Raw genomic sequence first — 27,938 nt, 5'->3', positions numbered from 1 at the left:
CTGGACTCACATAGTGAATGTGAAGAACAAACTCCAGCAAATTGTCCATTGAATAGCACATGTGCATCAACCTTCCCTTCTATCCTGTCTTATTATTTACAACAGCCAAGTTATAGAAATCAACTCAAGTACAATGTTGTATACAGACACACAATAGAGTCAATGTCACTTGATGGAAAACACATGGAACTGGTCATATCATATTAAACAAAATAATCCAGTGTCAGAAAAGTACCACAAGTTTTCTCTTACAGTGGAATCTGAGGGGTGAGAATGACATGGCATAAAAGTAAAAGGTAAACTATTAGGGAAAAGAAAGGGGACCAGGACAAGGTGGGAGGAGAGAGGGTAGGGAGAACATATGACAATGGAGTGGGGTGATGAAAGGTTATATGCATGCATGAGAATGTCACAACAAAATCATTACTTTACACAATTAATATGAACTAAAAAGAAAGGCTTGATTTTAATTGTAGAGGTTCAACGCTCATACACTGGTGAAATGATAGTACAAGGGAAAGGAGGAAGACAGGAGGGTTACTATGTTATTGTAAGTTACTCATATTATCGATGAAGTACACACTGTTATTTCAAACTGCATTTAGATTAGTTTCATCTATATATTACAAACTCTAAGAGCAAGTACTAATTTTTTTTTCTTAAGATATGGGTGAGGGTTAGTGGGATAGCTAAGTAGATAAAGGCACTTGCTGCCAAAGTCTGATGACCTGGGTTTGACTGACTCTCAAGTTGCCCTCTGACCGTCATGGGCTATATTACACGTGCGCGCGCGCGCGCGCACACACACACACACACACACACACACACACACACACACTAAACAAATGCACTCTTTTAAAGCTATGACTAACATGCTAGGAAAGGAAAACAATGGAATCATCTGAAATGATTGGTTAAAACAATAAAAGTGCTAAGCATAGTGGCATATGCCTGTAATCTCAACACTCAAGAAGCTGGGGCAGGAAAACCACAAGTTTGAAACCAGCCAGGGTTACAGGGCAAGATGCTGTATAATGTGCGCGCACACACACACACACACAATTAAAATTGCAAATAAAGGGAAACTCACATGGAAAGACAAGGAGAGAATTCTAGATAATGTTAAAACACACACGCATGCACGCACTCACACACAAATGAATAAGTAAATAAATAAACATGAAATAAAGCACAAAGAGTACCTTCCAAGAGTCAAGCAATGCAGTTTTATTCAGGATGTAGCTTATAAGGAAGAAGTACAAAGTTATACTGAGAAAATCAAAACAAGGACTGACTGAGGGGATGAAAGTCTGAACTAAATCCTTTCTACATGGTAGGTCTACACATTGTAACACACTGTGCTGAGGAAGAATAGAAAGGACACAAGCCTGTCTGCCTTCCTGGCTCACTCTTCTGAGGTTCAGGGGACTTGCAGTGAATGTGATAAGTTCAGTTGGCATCTTCCACCACACAGAAATACCTGATAAAGTACATGTAGATAAGAAGTCATGCTGTGGGGCTGAGGACATAGTTCAGCTGGCAAAATACTTAACTTACCTAGCATGCTGAAAGCCCTGGGTTCCAGCTACATGAACCTAGCATGAAAAAAAGCCATGCTTAAAACCAGTACAAGGTAACCTACAAGACCTGATGAGGTGCTATGCAAATGAAAACTGGTCAGAGCTGGTTAATTACATGTAATTCCAGCAGAGACAACTAAAACTCCAACGCAAAGTCACTTCCCAAATGTTGGGCAAGGGGCAACCACCAATGAACATTAACTCAGAAAGATTACAAAACATGCCATGGAATGAACTATCACCTAGAGAGAGGATCTGCACACACAGCTAGCAGGAGAATGTGCAAGCAAGCTTTAGAAATAGGACTTAATTTAGAAATTAAGTAAGGCTAAATGTCCAGAGACAACAGGAAGAATAAAACTAGAGGAAAAAAAAAAAGAGCAACCAGGAATAAAGAATAAAGAAGGAGACTAAAATGCTGTAAATGAATATTCCTAGCTACATACTAGCTCTCAAATATAACTATAACCTACTGATAAGGATTGGGAGAAGTTTGGGAATGATATTCTTTACAGTAAAAAAGTACAAATAAAAGCCTGATACAGAAAATTTAAGGGAAACACCTTGCATAAGATAAAAAGGGGACACATAACATCAAGAAGATGACCTATTTATTTAGTTTTGTAGATCACCACAAACTACTAACAAACAGATACATATTAATTAGTTTGTGCTCACAATAGTGTCATGAATTAAAGCAGAAAGGGAAGGGCACAAAGAATACTAATTACATGGGACAGCCAGAAGAACTGATACTTTGACATTTTTGTGGCTCTCTGAATGAAGTGAGGAAATGAATTCTTGTGAGAATCTTGATAAAAAAAAAAATTCTAGACAGAAGAAAAGCAAGCAACATTCTGGTGACAGAATGAGCTTTTTATATTGAAGGTGGTTGGAGGCATATTAAGATTCACAATGATCAATCCAAGACTGAGACAGAAGAGAGACCAATGCAGATCTAGACTATGATTATACATGCAGTCTGTGTTGCTTCTTTCCAAAATGACAGTCATCTGGGGCCAGCGATCTCTCTCAGCTGGTAAAAGTATTTGCCATGCAAACTAGAAGATCTGGGTTCAATATCTACAACTCATTGTAGAAAGATCCAATTTCTGAGACATCTGCACACCCACATTCACACACACACCATAAAGTGCTTTAAAAGTTTTGAAGATGCAATTATCTAATTAAGAATACATATACCTATCAATTTTGCATCAATATATAGAATATAAAGCCCCCAAAATGGAAAGTATTACAGAAAGATGATTTTTGTGAACAAAATGAGACACTAATTATACCTATCAAAACCACAACTATCAATCAATAATTACTTAACACAGAAATGTGCAACAAGCTTCACTGCTACTGAACAAATGTCTGCACTAGAAAATGTTTCGAGAGGAAATTCAAGCACAACAAAAGACTCAGCAAAAGTAGAGAGAAGAAAGAAAGTGAGGAGTGCTATAAACTGGGACAAGAGCAAGAAAGAACAGAGCTAGTTATCAACACAGTAAAGGTGTAAGCAGAAAGGGAGACAGTTCTATCTGGGGAAAGGAGTGAGGTTTTAACTAAAGACAGTAAGGGACTAAGGAAATGCTTCCAAGTGTGGATGGAATAAATATACATATATAGCTGGGCGGTGGTGGCACACGCCTTTAATCCCAGCACTTGGGAGGCAGACAGATCTCTCTGAGTTCGAGGCCAGCCTGGTCTACAGAGTGAGTTCTAGGACAGGTAGAGTGGTTACACAGAAATCCTGTTTCAATCCCCAAAACACACCCACAAAAGATATACATATATAATAGTCACCTGATAATTGCAATGATGCAGCCAAAAAGGCAACATGGGTCTGAATACAGCAATGCAGCAAGAACGCAGAAAGGGGGGACACTGCGAGCCATTTTGAAGCGAGGAGAAAAAAAAGATATATAAAGTAATGATTGGGGCTGGAAAGGTGGGTCTATGGTTAAGAGTGTGTGCTCTTCTTCCAGAGGACTAGATTTCCATTCTTAGAACCCACATCAGGCTGCTACAGTAGCTTCCAGCTCATAACTATCTGCACGGCCCAAGGGATCCAACACTGTCTTTTAGCATCTGAAGACACTTGCACTCAAGTTTGCACTAGCTACAGACAGACACATACATATACACATAATTAAAGATAAAAATAAATATTTTTTAGAAAGAAAAACAAGACTTGGTGACAGGCACCAGTGGGATAAAGAGACGCTGTCAAGAGACCTCCACATTTTCAAATCAGACACAGAGGAAAAAATGCCACGTTTGGATTTCAGAATTAAGTAACGATAGGGCACTGAAACAGAAATACACAGAGACTGCATTTATGTAGGAAATAATCAGCACAGTGACAACTGAACCGTAAGGTCACAAGGGTTTACCAAAGGATGGCCTGCAGTATTTGGATGAGCAGGACCTCACCAAAGGTCCTGTTCTTTACTTTTGAAAAATGCTTAGCTACAAACACACCCTATATTTTTGACATTTCAGGATATCCATGGGCCTATTAGTACAACTTTGATTTCAAAAGTTAAACTCTTGGTTTGGGGAGAACAATGTGGATAGGGCTTTGAGTGGCATCCAAAGTTAGAAACAGGAAGAAAACGCCCTCAAGCAAACCAGAAAGCATCGAAGGAAAGATGTCTATAAAATTCAGCAGTAACTTCTTAAAGCAATGGGTACTGAACAGAATACAATACAAGCAATGTGGAGTAAAGAGTTGGAACTGAGATGAAACAAGAGTCTAGCTCTGACCTTTTCACAAAGGTATGTTCCCCAAATGAAGCAACAAATCCTGTCTTTGCTGGCTGAGGAAAACAACTCCAAGTACAGGCTGTTCTTGTATCAATTTTGCATATGAATACCTATTAATATAAATTAGTGAAACCGACCCTTGCTTTAATCCAACATCATTAACGAGGGCCACCGCTAACAAGATTCTAAAATGAGATGTAGAAATAGAAAAACAAAATAAAACATAGAAGAATTAGCAAAAACTTTGAAGCGACATCATTATACTGAAGGTAGAGTTAATATGCATACCCAATTTCACAAAAGAGCAACATGGGATTGGATACAATTAACTGCATCATGAAAACATAAGTTTCAGTTCTGTCTAATGTACTTTTATAAAAATCTTCACATTTTAACAGTGTTCATATTTCGTTGTGGTAATGCACCATCTTGACTGACTAAAATATATTTCCTACACTTAGGAATTCCACACCAGAATACAACTGTTCTTGGAAATAAAAATGGTATTTTTAAACGTATTCTATGATTGTCACTTATGTCAACATCTATCGCTGAGATATTCCTTCGAGTGTCACCACTTTTCTTTAAAATTATTAATGCCGGGCGGTGGTGGCGCAGGCCTTTAATCCCAGCACTCGGGAGGCAGAGGCAGGCGGATCTCTCTGAGTTCGAGGCCAGCCTGGTCTACAGAGCGAGATCCAGGAAAGGCGCAAAGCTACACAGAGAAACCCTGTCTCGAAAAACCAAAAAAAAAATTATTAATGTATTGGGCGTGGAAACAGGTTTCCCCCCCAGCATCATGACAGAAATGACAGGGACAAGAGGACAGGAGGCACTGCAACCTGATGACTCAGACATGTTTCTTCATCTTTTAAAAGGCACGCACATCTGATTCTGCTTAAGCAACAGCGGTCTGGGATACGACCATAGCGAACGAAGAGAAAAATAAATCGCCGAGGAGTGGAAAATATTCAGCTCCCCAAAACACAAGGTGCACACTGCCGGGTCAAGGACGAGATCTGGAACACAGAAACTGTCTAGAAGTCTCCCGTGAACTGCCAGAGAACACCCTGTCCAGGGCCCTGCACGCAACCCCGGCCGAGTAGCCGGGCGGGACCACCGGCGGGGGCGGGACGTAACCAACCCAAACACCCCGGCGACCCCGGCGGCCCCGCCCGCGGCACTGGGGCGACTGGGCCCAGCGCCGGCCGGGACGGGGGGCCCAGCGCGCCCGGCCAGCAACGCCCGCGGGAGAGCCCGGCGGAGCGTCGGCGCCGCGGAAGCCACCTGCCACCCCGCCGGCCCTCGGCCACTCACCGGGACACAGTCGGTCACGGGCGCCCCGGCCGCCACTCGTCTCCGGCCGACGCTGACGTCCGCGTCAGCTGGCCAAGCCTTCGCGCAGCTGCGGCGCCCGGAACCCAAACAGACGACCGCCGGGCGAGCACCACCCACGCCCGCGCCCCGCCCTCCGCCACGCCCCCAGCGGAAATGACGCATCCCTGGGTCGGGTTGTCCGCCCCCTAGGCGTGCGCAGTAGGGCGTGGCTGTGGGAGGTAGGGGACCGGAGTCGTGTGTGCAGTCTAGCTGGGAGGGGCTCGGCGGCGAGGAGGGCCGACTATGCTTTTATGGTCCGCTCTCGCGGTTGTGGGGAGGTCGATGGCTTTTAATCTCAGTGCTGGATCTCAGAGTTGAGTCCCTGATGGCCTGCTTGCTGGTCGTCATCCGTCTTCAGCTGAGCGTGCCAGAAGGCTCAGTGCATGCTCCCTGTTGCCCCGGTTCCTGGGAACTGCTTTTCACAGCAGTCTGGGTGTGAGCAGCCTGGCTGAACCCTGTGATCTGCAGTGGTGACACCTTCTCTTTGTACTCCACAAATTAAAATTTAGAAGGGCTAGGAATTAACTTTAGTTCTTGATTTTTCACTGTTAAAATATCCTGACGCTGTTGAAATGGTGAAAAGATTGTTTAGAACTATTACCATGGTTCTGAACTATTACTATAATTCTGAACTTTTACCATAGTTCTGAGCTAGCAGGTCCAAGTTCTGACACAACAAAGAGTGGAATTTAGAGCCAGTAGGTAAAGGGGGTGGTCATTGGATGAAAGATTAGAAGATTATAAAGAGGTGACATACATCAAAGGTAACACATCCTCGCTGGGGGCAGGTGAGAGTGACCAGTTACCAAGGGTGGAGATCCATTTTATACCAACTTAGATGATTCTTGCTAACACTGGGCCTACATAGGCCTAAGGTAGAGGTCAAAGGATGACAGCTACCTGTGAAAAGGCCTAAAAGAAACCTAACCAAATGTTGGTCAGGTTCATCAACATACCCTCTCCTTTTGTCTGCATTAATTCCTTAAGTTAGATTTGTCTTCCTATATCAGAAATTTCTATGTAACTCTCAATTCCTCCTATACCTCCCTTCCCTTCTGTTAGTTATTCGGCTGCACTGTGTTCTTACCCTGCACGGAAATGTCACGAAACACGACAGAATCTGCTAATAAGAGTTTTATTAAAGATAAAGGGACAGAGAGTGAACAGGCCTGTGGGAAACACGTGTGTGGAGAAGAAGAAGGAAGAAGAAGGAGGAACCAGGAACATGGCGCCGGATTTTAAAGGCTGGGCGTGGACAGATCAACGTCACTACTACACGCAAGCGTGTAGATCACATGGCCACGTTGCGTGCCTACGTAGCCAATGGAACGTCACGGATCTTGGTCACGCGAGATGCCCTGACCCGGAAATGGCTATCCTGACCTGGAACTGGCTAGGCAGAAGTGTCCGTGGGGCATATGTGAATACGCCCGACCGACCGTGGGGGCGTGTTGTAAACCTTTCACCTTCTTTGTCAGGAACCATACCCTTAATCAGTGAAGCTTGATGGATCTTACATCACCATCTCTTTCAACTTCAGCTCTGTGTTCTCATCTTCCTTGCTTTAGTTTAGAGCTTGCTGTTTGTCAATCTCACATAAACTGGTTCTACAGTTTGTAAGTAACCTGTAACCCAGTTTCTTGCGCAGGTAGTCGTCTTTCAAAACTGCAGATCCTATCGGGTTTTTCCAGAGCAGAAAGCTTGGATGAGCAATGCATCCCCAATAAATGGCAGGGACATGATAAGCTTTGACTATATGGCTTCTTAACACCTGTACTTACCTCCAAACTCTAAGCCTGGGAGTATAACAAGCCTTTCTCTGTCCTGCTAGCCAGCTCCCAAATCATGACATGGAGACTTATTATTAATTATGAAAGCTTGACCGATAGCTTAGGCTTGTTTCTAACTAGTTCTTATGACTTAAATTAACCCATTTCTTTTAATCTGTGTTCTTTTATGTGGCTCAGTTACCGTTACTTTGTAATGCCCATGCTCTTTGTTCTGCATCCCTGGCGTATCTCCCTTCTTTTTCCCAGCATCCTCTGTGCCTGGAAATCCTGCCTAACTGTTGACCATTCAGCTTTTTATTAAATCAATCAGAGTGACATTCTTCACAGCGTACAAAAAGATTATTCCACAACATGGGGGCATCCTAAGGTCTGGGGTCCTGTTATAAGCAGTCCTTGGAGCCTGTGAATATATTATGCTACGTGGCAAGGTAGCCTTGAATGTGTGATTAAAGTCAGATTTTAAGAAAGGGAGTTACCCTTAATTTTCCATGGAGGCCCTGAAAAAATTCAGATGTGAGTTCAAGAGGAACTCTGAGACAGATTGTTGGGGGTAAAGAGTTTATTAGAGGAGTTATTAAAGGCACAAACAACAGTTTGATTGAGGCTATGAAGAAGAAGTCAGGGTCTGTATGACAGAAGTTGGGGTCTCATATTTTTCTGAGGTGAGGGTGGTTTTACAGGACAAGTCTGTAGCCAAGCTTTCTGATTCCCAGGCAGGAAGCAGTCAAAAGGATGGGGAGCAGGATGTATGACCATTGTCGTCCTCCCCCCTTTGATGTAAATTTATTCTCCAGAGTGAAATTTTGAGAGATTTTGCATCTGTGAGTTTCTTAACTAGAGATTCACAGACACTGCTCTCAGCAGGATTCTTGCAGCTATCTGAGATGGGGGAAGAGCTGCTGCAAGGTATTGTGGCCTGGGCAATGACTAGACTGAAGCACGATCCTAATTAGTCTTAATAATAAAAACCTGCAGTCAGATACGGGGTGAAAGCTGAAAGATCAGAGAAGCAGAGCAGCAGCCACTAGAAACTTCTTACCTCTACGAATCCTCAGGCTGAATGCCCCCCCCCCCCCCCCCCCCCCCCCCCGCAAGATCCTGTCTCCACTTGTTATGCCCAGATCATGGGGACCCCCAAAAGACCACCACAGAGACCGAATCCTGCCTTTAAAAGCAAAGGGTCTTTATTACCTTCAAGCTCTGGGGCTTGTTCTCTCTGTCTGATGCAGCAGTGAGAGCCCTTAACCCAGGCGAGGTAGAGTTTTTAATCATAGCAGTGGTTGAGGTGAGGGGATTTCCAGGATTCAGGACCCTGATTGACTGACATTTGTCTAGGGGTATCTGCAAAACAAAAATAGGTGTGTGCTAGACTCAGGGACATCTGGCCAACTTATCTAATGGTTGGAATATTTGGGATGCCAGGTACTTCCCCTTGGATGTAGGCCTTCCCTGGGTGGGGTCATTTTATGGCTTTTCCTGGGTCTGGGTGTTGCCTGCCAGTAAGCCTGTCACAGAACTGTGCCTGGGCCTCTAAGCCTGTCATTGCAGCCGTGTGGCCAAGTGGTTTTGGGACCCTTCCACGCTCTCACCTTATTTTCCTGTCTCCACTTCCCGAGTGCTGCGATTAAAGGCGTGTGTCACCACCACCTGGCTCTGTTTCTCTTTTAGACAGGTTCAATCTCTTGTAGCCCAAGGTGGCCTTGAACTCCTGATCTTCCTGCTTCCTCCTTCCAGTGCTGGGATTAAAGGCGTGTGCCATCATGCCTGGTCTCTATGGTTAACTAGTCCTAGCTCCACCCTCTGATCTCCAGGCAAGCTTTATTTGTCAGAACACAAACAAAATATCATACAACACTAGACTCCAACATTACATTCTTACAAGCCCAGTCTAATCACAGAGCCTGTAACAGTAGCAAAGATGTGGCAGAAGAAAAGTCAGATTTAAGATGTAGGGAGGAAACACTGAGAAATTTGATAAGGAACTGTATTTATGTAAAAACAGAGTTCTCACCTCAAAAGAAATAAAAGATAGTTTATTATGGAGCCACACAAAGGTGACCAGGGCCTCAGAATATGAATTCATTTATCTCAAATACCATGTTTCAAAGTAATGGCAGCATCATGAAGGTTTTATAGTTTCAGAACACAAGAAAGACAAATTGAGGCACTTTTAAAATGCATCGGTGGGAACAACAGACAGGCAGATTATAGCAAATCAGGGAAATCTCTGTCATAGGTTTCAAATGTTATGCGGCACGGTTCTTAGCATTTAGGTTGGTAGGAGCCGGGCGGTGGTGGCTCACGCCTTTAGTCCCAGCACTCGGGAGGCAGAGACAGAGCCAGGTGAATCTTTGTGAGTTCGAGGCCAGCCTGGTCTACAGAGTGAGCTTCAGGAAAGGCGCAAAGCTACACAGAGAAACTCTGTCTCGAAAAACAAAACAAAACAAAAACATTTAGGTTGGTAGAAAGTAGTGGTCTGTGTTGCTTGATAGTCAAAGATATTTAGTCTAATACAGAAGTGCACTATGAATGGCTGTTAAAACATCTAGAGATAGCTCAAGATAATTTGGTTTAAGATCTGTACCATTCCAGCTCTTTACAATCAGGAGATTCTACTTAGTTAGCCTTATATAAGCTTTAACACAGATGCCCCAGTTTTCATGTTTGTTTGTTTTCTGGGAACTTCGGTTCACATCTTTAGGTGACTTTGAAGAACCAAGAGAGGCTCTTGCCTGATAGTCTACAGAGGAATGGAGGCCTTAAATCTGTTGCAGCAGGAACTGAACTGAATTCTCCATCAACCTAGTAGATCCTTAAAATTTTACACTTTTTATTTTATTAATATATATTTATTGTACAAAATAATGGGTTTAATTATGATCTACTAATTTGAAAACACATTCCTTCTTCAAACCTTCATATAAAATCCTGGGTCTACTGATACCTTGATTTCATCCTTCTGAGACCTATGACAGAACACCCAGCCAGTAGTTCTATCAGACTTTTGATTCATAGAACTGTGACATAATACACTTGTTTTAAGCCACTAAATCTATAGTGGTTTGTTTCAGTAGCAATAGAAAATTCATCTAATTAGCTGCATATAATTTGGAGACATAAAAGGGAAAATATCAATTTTTACCTGTAGCCCTGGGGTGTTGTATTTAGTAGTCATTCAGTAAATAGTTGGTGAGTACATATTAAATGAATTAAAATTGAGTCAAACTTTTCTGAGTGTCTTCTGTATGCTTAGCACCAGCATTTCACTGGATGTGAAGAATGGCACTTTCGTGGAACTCAAAGTTAACTTTGCTTGGAGGGTTGGGTAGGAGAACTCTTAAGCCAAGTCTTAAGACATCGAATTGTGCCGGGCAGTGGTGGCGCTTGCCTTTAATCCCAGCACTTGGGAGGCAGAGCCAGGCGGATCTCTGTGAGTTTGAGGCCAGCCTGGACTACCAAGTGAGTTCCAGGAAAGGCGCAAAGCTACACAGAGAAACCCTGTCTCAAAAAACCAAAAAAAAAGAAAAAAAAAAGACATCAAATTGTGAGAAGGAAGGCAGGTAACAGGTGGCATTGTATGGAGTAAAGGTAAAGAGTGAAAGGCTAGAGCTTTCCAGGGAGAAGGGACCTTGTGATCGAAGACAGTGAGCGAAGAACATAGGCACTGAGTGCTCATTATGATGTATGTTTGAAAGTGGCTTCTTGTTCCTTTTTTTCTGGTAATGGGAGGGTATTAAAAGGGTTGGCTGAAAACTGAAGCGGTACTCGAATTTGCTATTCTAGGTGCTTGAGTCCCTGTCAGATTTTAAGGCAAAGAGTAATACAGTAAAATGTAAGCTTTTTAAGTAGATTACTTTAGTAGATTTTAGTAGTGAGAGAGGGCAAAGCTGGACCGAGATGATGAGCGCTGTTACACTGTTCCTCTATGGACTCTGAATAAAGTCATTCCTTCACCACCCCCAAAGTTACCTCCATGAGAGAGAAGAGGGATTCTATGAGCAAGGGAAATCAATATCATGATGGGAAAATGTACAGAGATGGCCAGCCAAACTAGTGAAAACACATGAACTGTGGACCAATAGCTGAGGAGCCCCCATGGACTGGACTAGGCCCTCTGGATAAATGAGACAGTTGTTTAGCTTGAACTGTTCAGGGGGACCCCAGGCAGTGGGATCAGGACCCATACCTGGTGCATGAGCCGGCTTTTTGGAGCCTAGTGCCTATGGTGAGACTTTGCGTAGCCTTGGTGCTGGGCAGAGAGACTTGGACCTGCTTCAGCTGAGTGTGCCAGGCTCTGTTGACTCCCCATGAAAGACTTTGCCTTGGAGGAGGTGGGAATGGGTGGGGTTGGGGGGGGGGAGGCTGGAGGATGGGAGGAGGGAGGTGAGGGGAATCTGTGGTTGGTATGTAAAATGAATAGAAAACCTCTTAATAATAATAATAAAAAATAAAAAAGAGTTGCTTATCTATATTTTAGATAAGCACTCTGAATTTTTCTGCATGCCTTGGGACCAGTTTATCTAACTTCCTGATAGAAAAATAAACCAGTTATATAAGGTAATTTTCTGTATTAAAAAAAACAGTAGCTTTATTGTTAGACTAATTATATCCTAGATTTTGTCAAAAGAGTTAACACAAGCCGGGCAGTGGTGACACATGCCTTTAGTCCCAGCACTCAGGAGGCAGAGCCAGGTGGATCTCCATGAGTTCAAGGCCAGCCTGGGCTACCAAGTGAGTTCCAGGAAAGGCACAAAGTTACCCTGTCGCGAACCCCCCCCCCCAAAAAAAAAGAGTTAACACAAAATTGAAACTTAATGTTACATGTTATCTTTAACTTGCTTCTGAATCTGAGGTGTATTTTATCTATTACCTAATATTCATTGCCTTATTTATTCATAGAATATTTCATCCAGTTAAAATTTCAGAAAAATAATCTAAAAGTGTGCCTGATACTCAATTTTATGTTTAATTTTTTATAAACAACTATCAGTATTGGTATTGCTTAACTTCAGATATAGAAAGGTTGGAGTCTTACCATCCCTGCTTACTGGTTATAATACTTTACATAGAATTGCCTCTGTAAACTTCCTTTTTCTCACAATGACAGTTCTCAGAAACCCGGTTTAACCACTCAAAGGCTTCATGACCTGTGGCACAGGAATGAGGTTTGTTGATTGGACAGTGTAATCAGGCTCCCTACCCTAAAGCCCTCAGTAGTGCTATAGCATGTTGGGTCTTCCAAGAAACCAGCTGCTAACACAGACCCCATTCATCTTGGGACAAAAGCTTTTACCAGAAGAAGGAGAGAAGCGCAGGGCAGTAAAACAGAGTGTGGACAATACAGCAAACAGATTAACTCTGGCTGGAAGTATGAATGAAGTGATGTGATGCTACAATGGAACAAGTAGCCTTTTTCCTTCAGTGTGTTTGAGAGTGTTGAAAATTTAGAGATTCTCCATGGAGTTGCAGCCTTTGGGAAGTGTGATGCCTGTGGAGAGCATGTGCTTTGAAGACTGGAATTCTAACTTTGACATTTACTTGAGAAATTCACCCAACTTTTAAGTCTCATTTACAACAGCTGAAAAATGTATTCAAGAACTTTTGGGTCCTGTTTGGGATAGATTGTTTTTAAAAGGCAGCAAACACTTGCTTATATTTTATAAAAATTATTAAGGTATTATCTTCAGAGCCCCATCAACTAGATTTTCTTCATTGCCTAAATGATAGTGAACAAGGCTTGTAACCCCACTGAGTCTTACTTTCTTAGTTAAACATAGAGGGCACAATGATACTCATCTTGTAAGGTTTTGTGGAAGCTTAAATGAGATAACATGTAGGCAGACTTTTCTTTCCTGCCCACTAGTTCCCAAACAACTGACACAGAGACTCAATATCAATTATAAATACTCAGCTGATAGCTCAGGCTTACTACTAACTAGCTCTTACAACTTAAATTGATCCATTTACATTAATCCACATTCTGCCACGTGGCATTACTTCTCTTTCATCTTGCACCTCCTGTTTCCTCTCCGTGTCTCACTGGTGACTCCTCTGATCTGCCTTTCTTCTTCCCAGTGTCCTTAGTCTAATTTTCCTGCCTAACCTTATCCTGTCTGCTATTGGCAAGTCAGGTTCTTTATTAAACCACTCACAGTGTAGTTTACACAGTGTACAGTAGTATTATTCCACAGCAATAAAACATATAAAATGCCTAGTATTTATTAAATTATTAATCATATACACATAAAAATCATGTACATAATTTACTTTAAAAATACAATTTCGAAGTTAGGTGAGGTGGCACATGCCTTTCATCCCAGAACTGAGAAGGGCTGAGGCAGGAGGATTTCTGTGATTTTGAGGCTATCCTGATCTACGCAAGTTTCAGACCAGGTAGAGATACATAGTGATAGCCTGACTCTAGAGTAAATAAATAAATGTCATTTCACTAAAAAGTGCTAACAATTATTGGAGCTTTCAAGTTATAACCTTTTTGCTGATGCAAGGTCTTGCTTGGTACTGATGGCTGCTGACTGATTAAGGTGATGGTAGCTGGAGGTTGGGATATTAGTGGCAATTCCTTAAATTTAGAGCAGAGAAAAGTGCCACATTAATTGAGTCTTCTTTGCATGAAGATTTCTAGGTGTCATACAATGCCATTTGTAGCATTCTATTTATAGTAGAACCTCTTTTTGTGGTTGTTGTTGTTTTTTGTTCTTTTCTAGACAGGGTTTCTTTGTAACTGCCCCGGCTGTCCTGGAACTTACTTTGTAGATCAGGCTGGCCTCAAACTCATCGAGATTCACTTCTCTGTCTCCTGAGTGCTAGGCATGTGCCACCATGCCTGGTTAGAACATCTTTCTTAATCAGAATTCACCTTCTCAAATCCTGCTACTCTTTGATCAACTATGTTTATATAATATTCACAAATCTTTCCTTTTCATTTCTGTAGCAGTCACAGCATCCTCACCAAAAGCAGATAACATTTCAAACACCTTCCTTCTCATCCATAAGAGCACTCCCTCATCTGTTGACTTTATCATGAGATAATCTCATTTTAGTTTTCTTATCATTTCCACCAGAGCTGAAGTTACTCTGTCACTGAAATCTTGAGACTTCCCAAGTCATCCATGAATATTAGAATCCACTTCTAAATTCCTGTTAATGTTGATATTGTGACCTTCTCCCATGGGTCAAATGTTCCTAAAGGCATCTGGAATGGGAAATCCTTTCCAGAAGGTTTTCAATTTACTTTGTCAAGATTCACCGGATGAATCACTATGGCAATTACAACTTTACAAAGTGTAATTCTTATATAATAAGACTTGGAAGTTGGCATTTCTTTTTTATTCGTGAGCAGTGAGATGAATACTCTGTTGTCATGAGCACTACATTTCTCTCTGGGAACTGCACTGACTAGGTATACTGGCAAGAAACAGTAGCACTTGAAAAGGAATCCTACATGCTGAGCTAGCTCACTGGTCCCTTTTTTAACCAAATTCAGAACTGCTAACAACATTAGGTTATAAAAGAAGAAAAATAATAACATACTTACACCAGATTAAGAATGGAGCCATCAAAAAAAAAAAATGTCGGGCAGTAGTGGCACATGGCTTTAATCCCAGCACTCGGGAGGCAGAGTCAGGTGGCTCTCTGTGAGATCAAGGACAGCCTGGTCTACAGAGCGAGATCCAGGACAGGCACCAAAACTACACAGAGAAACGCTGTCTCAAAAACAAAACAAAACAAAAACCAAACAAGCAAACAAACAAAAAAAGAGCAGCCTGGCTATCAGCTGAATCAGGAGAGCTTCAGTAACTACCCAATGGACCACAATCTAGACACAAGCCTTGCCACAGGACACATCTACCCAAAGCACAGAGCTGATTGCACTCACCCAAGCCCTACACTGGGAAAAGGACAAATGAGTAAACATTTATACAAACAGCAGGTGTGCTTTGCTACCCTTCATGTGCATGCCCTAATTTACAAGAAGAGAGGCCTCCTGACTGCTAAAACAACTGTTCAAAACAAAACAAAAAATTCTTACTCTCCTCGGAGTGGTCTGGTTCCCCAAGAAATGGCTGATATCCATTGCAAGGGACATCAAACAGCCAACACACCTGAAGCCCAAGAAAATCAGAGGGCAGATCAGGGGGCCCTGACAAACAGCAGAGATGGCCTTGGGGCCCCTTTCTGTCTTGTGCTTTGTTTTTCCTGATCCCTAGCTCCCTCCCCAACCCACTTACGCCTAGAAAAAAGAAGACAAGGCCTGATCCCCAGATGCAAAACAGGATACAACTGAATGGTAGATCTTGCCAGACTCAAGAATTATTTTTCCTGCAGCCCTTAGATGCCTTTTGGTGCTTCAACTATACCAGACTCCCCATCTGGGTACCATCAGACTGACTGAGTTATTATTGCCTCAGTTAAGCCAATGATTCCCAGGATACAGTATTTACCCCTTAGCCAAGATCAAAAACTTAAAAGTAACCCCAAAAAAAGAAAGAAAAATGAGAAAATGCTACCTTGAGTACTGTGGCCCTCATTGGGGGAGAAATGGATCTGCTTAGGTAAGTTATCAGATAGATTTAAACATTAGACACCTTCACCCTCAATACGCTCTATGCCCTCTTCTGGTTTCGTCAGGCAGTTCTGTGCAACTATCTCCTCCCCCACCACACACACACACACACACACACACACACACACACACACACACACACACACACACACACACATAATTAAAAATAAAAGTAAATATTTTGTTAAAAAAAAATTAACAGCCGGGAGGTGGTGGTGCATGCCTTTGATCCCAGCACTAGGGAGGCAGAGCCAGGTGGATCTCTGTGAGTTCAACGCCAGCTTGGTCTACAGAGCGAGATCCAGGATAGGCACCAAAACTACACAGAGAAACCCTGTCTCAAAAAAAAAGAAAAACAGCCGGGCGGTGGTGGCGCACGCCTTTAATCCCAGCACTCGGGAGGCAGAGCCAGGCGGATCTCTGTGAGTTCAAGGCCAGCCTGGGCTACCAAGTGAGTTCCAGGAAAGGCGCAAAGCTACACAGAGAAACCCTGTCTCGAAAAACCAAAAAAAAAAAAAAAAAAAAAAAGAAAAACAAACAAACAAACAAAGTTAACAAAGCTGTTTAAAAAGGCCAGGTAGTAGCTTATGGTGCTATACAGATGATATAGAAAAGTCACACATTCTAAAAATATAGTCTTTAAATATTTAAGGTATAGAAGTAATCTTCCAGCTTCTGCTATAATTGAAAATACTATTCCATGCTCAACAAAACACAGAAGGCAAAAGAGGAGAATAACTAATACCTTGTTTAGCACTAGATGGAAAATCAAAGTGGTAAATTGTATGGGTACTTCCAAGTTATTGAGTTTAAAGTTTTAATTTATCAAAAGCAAAAGAAAATAGAAAAAAATGAGAAGAAAGAGAATGAAGTTGGAAAGTTGGAATAGTAATCTTTCAGAGTTCTGCATTAGATTCTTTGGGTTCATTGCTCCACCTTCATGAAAAGGATCATTCCATTGTGTCTCTGTTTCTCCTTCTGGAAAGTGACTAAGGCCCTGTTAAAATATATTTCCTTAGCAATACAAATAGAAGCATGAAAGCAAATATTTTGGCTATTTAACTCACACTTTGATTATTTTAAAACATTTAGAAATATTTATGTGTATGCTTTGTGCACCAGTATGAGTTTATGTGCCCCGCATGCAGGCAGGTACTCGTGGAGAGCAGAGGACAGTATGAGACCCCCTGGAACTTGAGTTAAGAGGCAGTTGGGAGTCCTCTGATGTGGGTTCTGGAAACCAAACCCAAGTTCTCCACAAGAGCAGAAAGAGCTCTTAACTGCTGTCCCATTTCATTTTGTCCCAGTGCCTCATTTTGATATTTTAGAACTTTATTTCAATAATGGTTTGCTGCTGAATTTTTTTTCTGTTGGTGCTAGGGAAAATGACAGAGTTTCATGCATGCTAAGAATGTGGTATAATACTGAATACTAATCTTAGCCTCTGGAAACTAATTTCTAAACCTGAGTTAAGTTGATGCTTGCAAAGTAACCTTTAGAGTACAGAGTTTTTTTGTTGTCTGTTGGTATTGTTTTGCAAAGAGCTAAGATTTAGGTAACCAAGTTTGTTTTAGTGCTTGCTAATTAATACTGTATCCTAATTCTTGTAAGCCATGAATTCATAAAATCTTATTAACTTTGAAATCCTGAAAAGGCCTGGTGTAGCAGAGTAAGATGCATTACTTGGGTCTTCTGCCTTTCGCTAACTCTCATAATTTTATTCTGATCTTTGGATAATGAACAAAACATTTCTTGAGCCATTTCCTATGATAAATGATTTTTGATGACTTAAATATACTGTTACCAAACAAAACCCATAAAACAAGTAGGGGAGAGAAATCAAGCTAAGACTGTTTATTTTCTGTCCAGAAGGATAGAGAAAAGTAATGAGAAAAGCATTCATAAGGATGATGAATTGTAATTACTTTATTTGATAAACTTAATCACTATTTTATTTCAAAATAATCTCATTTACAGAAATAATGCAAATAGAATTTATAAATAAGATTTTTTTCTGGCCCTTTTAGGGTAAGTGTTGACCTGATACCCTTTTACCTTCTACTGTATTAGTGTGGTTTTCCTACGAATCATCATAATCATACCCATCAAACTCTGGTAATTAACAATGTTTCATGACTATCCTTGAATCCTGAGACCTCCTGCAATAGTCATGGGTCTTTAGTATCCCTCTTTTTGGAATAGTTCTTTGTGATAAACTTGACACAATTTGGTTATTTTGTAGTTTGTCCTTAAATTCCCTTGCCTCATGATTAGATTAAGATTATGTATCGACAATGGTAACATCACAGAAGTGACACTATGTTCTCATAGCTCACTACTATCTGATGATACATGATTTTTGACTTGACCTATAGTGAATGATATTTTCTCTGGTCACTTCAGTTGTTATGGTTGTTATATGCCAATTTATTTTCCATTCTGAAGAGCTTCCTTTTCTCTTGGTAATTAAGAAATATTTTGTAGGATTTATTTGAAACATTGAGTAATCCCACTCTTCATCAAACATTACATTATCAGATTAAATAAAACTCACAATCATGAGGACCATAAGAATGTCTGTACTTATCCACCTGTTCCAGCCCCATCAGAACTTTGAATGTAGGAACTGGAAGAAAACAGAATTATAATTAACCTTATAAAATGGCTCTTGAATGATACATTTGAGATTATTCTTCTAGACTATCAGAAATAGTTATGTGGAACCAGGCATGGTGGCACACACCTTTAATCGCTGCATTCTGGAGGCAGAAGCTGGTGAATTTCCCAATTAGAGGCCAGCTGGGTCTAAGAGTTCCAGGATAGACAGAACTACTCAGAGAAACCCTATCTTAACCCAACCCCCAATAAAGAAATAGTCACATGGGGGCTGGATAGATTGCTCAGTGGTTAAGAGCATTAGCTGCTCTTGCAGAGGACCTGGATTCTGTTCTTTCTTTGGTTAATTTGTCTAAAGGTTTGTCAATCTTCTTTACAGAACCAACTTCTTGTTTCATTGGAGTTTTGTTGTTGTTTGTTTCTATTTCATTGGTTTCTGCTCTGATCTTTACTATTTCTTTACAACTACTAGTTTTGGTTTTGGTTTGTTCGTCTTTTCCCAAGGCAGTAAGATACACCATTATTTGAGTTCTTTGTGAGTTTTTGACCTGAGCACTCAGAGCTGAAAGTTTCCTCTTAGGACTGCCTTAGTTGTATCCTATAGGTTTTGAGGGATAAAATTTCAATTTTAGGAAATGCTTAATTTCCTTCTTGATTTCTTTCATGTGTTGTTTGGTCTTTAGGAGCCTGTTCTTGGCTCAGTGTAGTAATTACCTTCCCTGTTGCAGCTCTGCCATGTGAAATACACACAGCTTCTCTCTTGGGTCAGCTCAATTTCATGCCTACAGCTTTGCTTGATGACTGGCAGTCCTATGGCTTTGGAATCTCCAAAATCCTGAGGTCTCCATTGAAATTTAAGCTTTTCCTCTGCAGCTTTAAACAATGGTCTCCTAGGAACTCTTTGCAGGAAATGTGACTCTGGCAAACGTTGCCTGGCCTCAGTGGCTCTCTGGAACTGTGGAGCAAGCTTCCTTGATCCCTTCAATCTTACATCTCTTTTTTTTTTTTTTTTTTTTTTTTTTTTTTTGTTTTTTTTTTTTGTTTTTTTTTTTGGTTTTTCGAGACAGGGTTTCTCTGTGTAGCTTTGCGCCTTTCCTGGAACTCGCTTTGGAGACCAGGCTGGCCTCGAACTCACAGAGATCCGCCTGGCTCTGCCTCCCAAGTGCTGGGATTAAAGGCATGCGCCACCACTGCCCGGCCAATCTTACATCTCTTATGACCGCAACATCAATAACATGTGAACAATGCTGCCATCTAGGGATAGAGCCTGGCCCCATGACAATTATCGGAAGTCTCGAGATCTAAAGGGTCAGCACGAAGCTGAAACATCTTTCTGCACAGATGCTTCTGAGGAGGATTCCTTCAGTGGAAGTCTCTTCGACAGTTTATGTTCTCTCTTTTCAAATGAATTTTCATTTCAGGAAATGGAGACTTTGATGGTTGTGACCTTTCTGGACACCTTTCTTGTCCCCGTACAAGATGCTAGGTTTCTTTTTAATGGTGCTAAGCCTCGTAATAGTTACTTTCAAACCTAACTCATTGATAATTTTAAAGTTGTTCATACCCTTCACAAAAAAAGGAATTTTTATTATATTTCTGCTTCAATTTTGTTCTCTTTCAGTGCAGACCTGAATGAGCAGAAAACAGTAGTCATGCCCCAGGATGAGTGCTGTCTTGAAATTTCCTCTGTCAAACAAGTTTGCCCATTATTTTCAAATTCAACCTTACTCAAATTCTTTGTCAGAATATCAATAAATAATTCTTGGCCCAGTTCCTGAAAGTCACTGCCCTCTCTAAAGTCTCATGTGTAGATGAACTGCTAAATGGTCTTATTAATAAAAATAAAAAATAAAATAAAAAAAACCTAGAGCCAAATATTGGGGTTAAAACCTGAAAGACCAGACGAATAGGAAAAGCCACAGCCATGTCTCACCTCACCAACTCCTCAACTTCCAAAGAGACCTACTTCCTGTATACCCATGCCTATATGCCTTTCTGGTATGCCAACTCATTTTCTCTCCACCCAATTACATCATTTCCTGTCTGTCTGTACAGACCTCCAGACCTTTATGGTTAACTAGTGTTGGAATTTAAGGCATGTGCCACCATGCCTGGCTCTGTTCCCAGTGCAGCCTTGAACTCACAGAGATCCAGAGGGATCCCTGCCTCCTGAATGATAGTATTAAAGGGGTGTTGACGTCCATGTTTAATAGAGTGGCTGGCTTTTTTCTTCTGACCCTCAGATAAACTTTATTGGGAGACACAGATAAAATATCACCACACTCATGAGTTGGGCCTCCATAGTCCTTGGCATTCTTGTCTTCCACTCTCCCACCAGAATGGCTCATTAGGTCAGTTTGCAAAATTCAAGGACTTTTCTAGCCAAAGTAGCAACTCTTCCAAATTCCAGCCACAAAACAGTTCTAACAGCCTAAGAACCACGGTAAGGTTGTCACAGCAATGCCCTCATCTTGTGTACCATTTTTCTGAGTTAAGTATTTTTTTGGCACTGTGTAAAATACTCTCATAAAAAGCAACTTATGGGAGAAAGGGTTTATTTGGACTCACAGTTTGATGTTCTTAAGGTTAATGCTTAGTGTCAACTTGACAGAATCTGGAATAATTAGGGACATGGGCTTTTGGGTGTCCCTGTGGGAGAAAGTCTTGATTTACTGAGATGGAAAGACCCACCTCTGTGGGTGGCACCTTTCCTTGATAGGATCTGTGGAAGTGGAGGAAGGGAGCTGAGCAACAGAATACACTCATTGCTCACTGCTTTCTGATTGTGAATGCGATGTAACCATATGCTTGAAGTGTCTGCCACCTTTACTTGCCTACTGTGATAGATGTACTCTCAAACACTGATCCAGAACAAACCTTTTTTCCATTCAGTTGTGTTTGTCAGAATATTTTATCACAGCAACAGAAGGAAAGCTAAGACAAGGTACAGTCATATAGTTCATCTTGGCAAGGCAGCCAAGGAGACAAGATCTTAAGGCAGCTGGTTATATTGAGTCCAGTGTCAAGAAGCAGAGAGCAATGAGTGATCATGCTCATCTAGCTTCCTCTTTTTGGCACAGTTGAGAACTCAAGCCAGGAAACAGTGATGTTCTCCTCTAGTTACCTCAAGTAATCAAGATAATCTCCCACAGACATGCCCAGACACTAACCTAACCTAAATAATCTCTCATAGATGTGCCCAGAAGCTTCTCTTTTATGTTATTACAAATCCTGTTAAATTGACAATCAGTATTAACCATTACACTCGGCTCTGTACTGCTTTAAGTTTAGTTGTGGAGACACTTGGTGATGATTCAGAGGCAAAGTAGATCAGATGATCCCAACTTTGTAGTGGGTTGTATAGCCACTGGTTTCACAAGCAAGGTCCATGCAGCATGTTCAATGAATGCACCATTGGAAAGGTTGGAGATCTCATATCTTCTGACCTAAGATTCCTGGGTGCACATGGTATGGTATGGTATGGTGTGGTATGGGTATGGTATGCAATTGTAGGGAGAATAGCTTTCACCCTCTGACCTCAAGTGTTAGGTTGTGTATGGCACAACAGGGAAGGAATGTGCATCAGGAGTGGAACCAGGGATTGTGTGTCCTCTGACACCATGAGCCAGATTGTGGGGTATGGTGGGAGAGTGGGCCAAGGGCAAAGGATTGTACAGCCTCTCACCTCAGGAGCTGGGGTATGCTAACTGTGCTAGGAGTGTGTTTGTCTAAGATGGCATCATCATGTATATTCTAACTGCAAAAGCTGGAGTGCACTGTGGTAGGAGTGTCTTCCAGGGGTAGAGTGGGCAGCCGTGTATCTTCAAACCTCACAGCTGGGTTGTGTGTGACTGGCCAAGATAAGCACTAGAGACAAGAGTTGAGGACCATATCCTCAAACTTCATGAGCTGAGGTGCAAATGCCGCAGGATATTTTAGATAAAGATATGCAGGAAGAAATACAATGCAATGCACAACAAAATTCATAGCAAACCTTAACACCTTAAGCCAGAGAGTTACATATGTCACACCTGGGGCATTATTTTCTACTTGTGAAGGAGCTTAAAATACGTCATTTCAAGCTCAAGAAGTATCAGTAACAGGAATAAAGCGGGAGGATAAGCATTATTTCAGACTACTACAGACATTCAAAGGATAATTATGAACAACTATGCTAATGAACTCGAGAAGTTATTGCCTTTAAAAAACACAGTAGTAGGCTAGAGAGGTAGTTCAATGGTTAAGAACACTTACTGCTCTTCCAGAAGACCAAGCACCCACATCAGGTAACTCACAACATCCTTTAACTACATCTCCAAGCATTCTGAGGCCCTCTTCTGATCTTTTTTTAAAATTTATTTTTATTTTTATTTTATTGGTGTTTTGCCTGTATGTATGTCTATGTGAGGAGTTACAGACAGTTGTTAGCTGCCATGTGGGTGCTGGGAATTGAACCCAGGTCCTCTGGAAGAGCAGTTAGTACTCTTAACCACTGAGCCATCTCTCCAGCCCCCCTCTTCCGATCTTAACAGGTGACATACACACACAGACAGACACACATATACATAAATAAAAATAAAATAAATATCTCTTTAAGAATTTTCAGGATTGAGAAACAGCTTAGTGGGTAAGAGCACTTGTTATGCAAGCGTGAGGACCCACATAAAAAGCAGTACATGCTCTGAATTTGCCTGTAACCCCACCACTGTACAGGACAGAAACAAGAGGATTGCTAGGCTAGTCTAGCTCCAGGTTCAGGTAGAGACCATATTAGCTACTTTAAGAACTCAATGCTGGGCATGGTGGTGCACACCGTTAATCTCACCACTCAGGAGGCAGAAGAAGGTGTTTTGCTGAGTTCCAGGCCAGCCTTGTCTACAGAGCAAGTTCCAGGACATCTAGGACTACATAGATAAAACTTGTCACAAACAAACAATAGTTTATTTTGGCTTGTGTTTCCAAAGTGCTAGATGTCCATAGCACTGGGAAAGGCATACAGGCAGGAGCAGGAAGAAGAGAGATCACATCTTGACTGTACACAGGAAGCAGAGAGTGCACTGGAAATGACACAAGGCTATAAACTCTAAAAGCCCATCTTCAGTGATTTTCTCTAGCAAGGCTCCCATCCTAAAAGTTCTATAACCTTCTAAAACAGTTCACGAACTGGGGACCAAGTGTTTACATACATAAACCTATGGGAACCATTTATTACTCAAACCACCAAAGAGAGCCTGTCTCAAGGGAATAAAGTGGAAAGTGAAGCCCAGTGAAGTGGTGTATTTCTTTAATCCCAGCACTTGGGAGGCAGAGACAGCCAGGTATCTGTAAGTTCAAGGTCAGCCTAGTCTACAGGGTTCCAGGCCAGTCAAGGCTATATAGTGAAACGTTTTGTTTTTGTGTTTGTTTTTTTAAGTGACAGTAGTAGAACAGGACATCCAACATTCTTCTTTGCATTTACCTGCATAAGTGCATACACCTGCACACGTGTATACATATACACTACACACACACACACACACACACACACACACACACACACACAAACAAAACAATAAGATTAATGTAAGATGAAAAACAAATCAGTACAGTCTTGTTTCTATTTAAAACTCAATTTGATTTTACAAACCTTGCCACAAAGAAAACACCAGATCCAGGTAATTTTTTGAGTGAAATGTACCATGAATTTAAGAAAAGTGAGATTATTCAAGTTCTACACTATCAAGAATCTCCTGAAGTAGGACAGAGTTATGAGATTTTTAAAAAGACAATGAGTAAAAACTGGGTGTTAGGCAAACCCACAGCATATTCACCTTAAAACCCTGGTCTACAGAGCGAGATCCAGGAAAGGCGCAAAGCTACACAGAGAAACCCTGTCTTCAAAACAAAACAAAACAAAACAAAAAAACACCACATTTGAAATGCTGGGGAACTAAGTGATGGAGACATGATTCTGGAAAAACTGCTGCAAATTTTTTAGTTTCATGTCTGTCCTAGTGAAATACAGATTGCTACAGTTTATGTGGAATTTGAGGCTGAATTTTGTGAAACAACCACACTCTGAAGAATGATAATTATATTGTTCTATAAAATGAGTTGATACAGACTTAGGAAGACATGTAAGTAAAGCCTAGCATCATAATGCTATGACGCTGCATTCAGAAAATCTCTACCGTGTTAAAGTTTCCCAGCAGACTCTAGGCACATGAATACCTTGCCCAGAACAGTCAGAAACGGGGCACATACGCCACTTCCAGGGAGCTGGCAGCAAACATACGTGGCAGTAAGATAAAATGGCAAATTTCATGTGTTTCACATCGGACTTAGTTTGCGTTTTGTCCAATGATGGAATATTTAGAGCATAATTTCATTTCCAAAAATGAAAATTCTGACTAACTGAAATATTTACTAACAATTAGAAATAGAGCATCTGTGAAGATACAAGGTAAATTTAGGTAACATTTAAATTTCATTAAATAACTTCCAAATCAGGAGACTATCACTCAGGTGAAGATAATTATGAGAAAATGTTTAGAAACTATCAAAGGCTTAACTTTGAAACTTCATACATAAGGAACGTTTGGGAACAGCCAATGGATCACTTCTAGTATCTCTGGGATTTTAAAGTTGAGTTTCATTTACTTGTTTTTATTCATCCTATATTGAGATTAAAAACTAGGGTCCAGGAATAAATATTTTGTGATTTTTCTGCCTGGAAAATTTTAAGTTGAAAAGCGAACATGTGTATTTTCAACCATATTAAACTTCTCAACCCCATCCGATGTAAAATTTAAAAAAATGTTTTCACCTCTTTTGATTCTAATTTTCTATGGAATTTCTTCTGTTTTTGGATAAGGCTGATGTTTATATGTATATATGGATAGGCTTTACAACTAATATTAATTAAGTAGTTAAATTGAATGGTCTATGCATTGTGCATTTGTCTTTAATGACTACTCATCAATCAAATCTGGCCACAACAGAGCATAGTTTTACGATGATTTTCCATAAATAATTGAGGCCCTGCTAGGTGCCAAAGATGAGTAAGTTCTGGCCTCCAATTTTTAGGCACTCTGAATCACATAAATTGGTAAAAAAAAAAAAAGGGGGGGGATTACAAAAAAAGGATGATTTAGTAATAATGTTATCAGCAGTATGTGAGGATAGAGAAATGGATGAACAACTTATGTCTGCATAAAGGACTAGAGACATGACTTTTGAATAAGACCCTTACATACACTCTCTGTCCCTGTTTCCCTGTAAAGTTTAGTCTTACTCGGATTAGCAAAGAAGGAAGAGGAAGAGGAGGACTTTGGGGGTCTATTTCTCCTATGCTGTGGTTGTTTGAACGAGAATGGCCTCCACAGCTCATATGCTTATTCAGAATAGTGTTGTCTCTTTACTTGTCACTTAGCTAGAGAATAAGCAGCTTATCTGGGTATGACTTGGGCTAATTTTGTTGGTGTCTTATCTCATTAAAAGTTTTTGGCGGGGTGGGGGAGGGCGTCAGAGGGCATCAGAGAGTAGTTCAGCAGTGCACTTGCCAAGCATGTAGTGGTTTTGCTTTCAGTCCTCAGTACCTGAAAGTTTTGTTTGCAGCACTCTTCTTTATACATGCATTTTTATAGAAACAACCAGTAACGTGCACCTGCATATTCACAAAGGAAACAAGATTATATTCCCAAGGTATGTCAGATGCTTTAGTCTTCTGAGCCAAGAATTTATGCCCCTTCTGTATTGCTCAACCTTGTTTTCCTTTGTGTTTTGTCATTTCCTAAATTAAATTTTGTCAATTTGATGTGATCTAGAGACACCATGGAAATAGGTGTCTATGTATGTGTGGGAGTTTCTAGACTAGGTTAATTTTGGGAGGCACCTTTTTATGGCCTGGGATACTGGGCTGAATGAAAAAGAGAAAGTAAGCTGAGCACCAGTCTGCATCTTTCTGCTTGTGGAATGTGGACACAATGTGACCAGCTCTCTCAATCCCCTGCCACCATTCTCTTCACGCCATGGTGGACTCTACCTTAAAACTATAAGCCAAAATAAAGCATTACTCCCTCCCTCCCTCCTCTCTTGCTGTGGGATGTCCTGTATGCTATAAATATATGTTGCTGTGATTGATTGATAAATAAAATGCTGATTGGCCAGTAGCCAGGCAGGATGGATAGTGTAGTCGGGATAAGGAGAGAAGAGAACGCTGGGGAAATGACGGCTGAGTCAGGAGACACTGCCAGCCGCCATGAGGAGAAGTATGATGTAAGATACCGGTAAGCCACGAGCCACGTGGCAAGGTATATAAGAACAGATAGCAAGAACAGATACCACAGCCATACAGTTTATAAGAAATATGTCTCTGTGTTTGCTGCCAGGCCGGGACACAGGAAAACTTAAGCTACACTCTCTCCCTCCCTCCTTTCCTTCCTTCATCCTTCCATTGTCCCTCCCTCCTTCTCTCTTTCATTCCTTTCTTCCTCAAGTTGCTTTTTGTCAGGTATTTTGGTGCAACAAGGCAAGTAACTAATAAAGAAACCAAACTAGAAGGTAGGCTGCAGCTGATGTGCTGAGAGGTGTCTCAGATAATCAAAGCACAAAATATTAGCAAGGTCAAACAAATAGCTGTTTAATTAGCACTGACAAGTAACAGATGTTTTACATTGAATACATTTATGGAGATGATTTGAACAACTAGAATAGTGTGTTTGGCTTGTCATCCTGTATTCCTTCAAAGATGACTTGTATTTTAAAAGCACACATTGCTGAGTCAATTGACTTATTTTTCATATGTGGGTCAGGTACATGCTAGCTTTGGTGAACTCATTTCCATCTGGACTAACCAAGAATGCAAACTCAGTAAAAAATGACCTCATTTCACATTTATGATATTCTAACCCATTGTACACATTTAAACACATCCTACTTTTGATAATAGGAAGTCTGGACCATGTACTAAGTAAACTGAAGATTAGTTCTCCCTAAAATTGAGTCCTGCTTCATTGCGTCTCATTTTGAATTATATTTTAGTAGCTGAGAAAACAATGAAACTTACACATTGCTTTCCAGTGTTTCAAAAACATTTAACTTGTGCATTTGTTTTCTGATAATATATAACTCGAACATTATAATTTACTTCCCAGACAATCATGATTTAGTGTGTGATTCATAAAGTTTTTTAAAGAATTTATCAGCCTGCTTTGGTTATGGGCCAGTTGTTCTTTT

At 41.0% G+C, this 27,938-nt stretch overlaps 1 protein-coding gene across 4 annotated transcripts in view; it reads right to left on the bottom strand.

Annotated features, from left to right (window-relative positions):
• Positions 1-5,812, bottom strand: part of Pnpla8 (patatin like phospholipase domain containing 8) — a 61,734-nt gene extending 55,922 nt beyond the window's left edge. Inside the window, exons 1-2 of one of the 4 annotated variants that reach the window (XM_052738403.1) lie at positions 5,673-5,812; positions 1,358-1,480 (exon numbers count right to left, since the gene is read on the bottom strand). The gene's annotated coding sequence lies outside the window, so the exon portion shown is untranslated. The remainder of the gene's footprint in view (positions 1-1,357; positions 1,481-5,672) is intronic. The other 3 variants (XM_052738405.1, XM_052738402.1, XM_052738406.1) reach the window with 3 other exon arrangements.
• Between the last annotated feature and the right edge of the window lie 22,126 nt (positions 5,813-27,938).

Source organism: Peromyscus californicus, unplaced genomic scaffold (assembly GCF_007827085.1).
Source record: "Peromyscus californicus insignis strain IS unplaced genomic scaffold, ASM782708v3 Scaffold_15__1_contigs__length_86483966, whole genome shotgun sequence".
Lineage (NCBI taxonomy): Eukaryota > Metazoa > Chordata > Mammalia > Rodentia > Cricetidae > Peromyscus > Peromyscus californicus.
The sequence above is the reverse complement of the archived record's forward strand: the minus strand, read 5'-3'. Positions and strand labels throughout refer to the sequence as shown.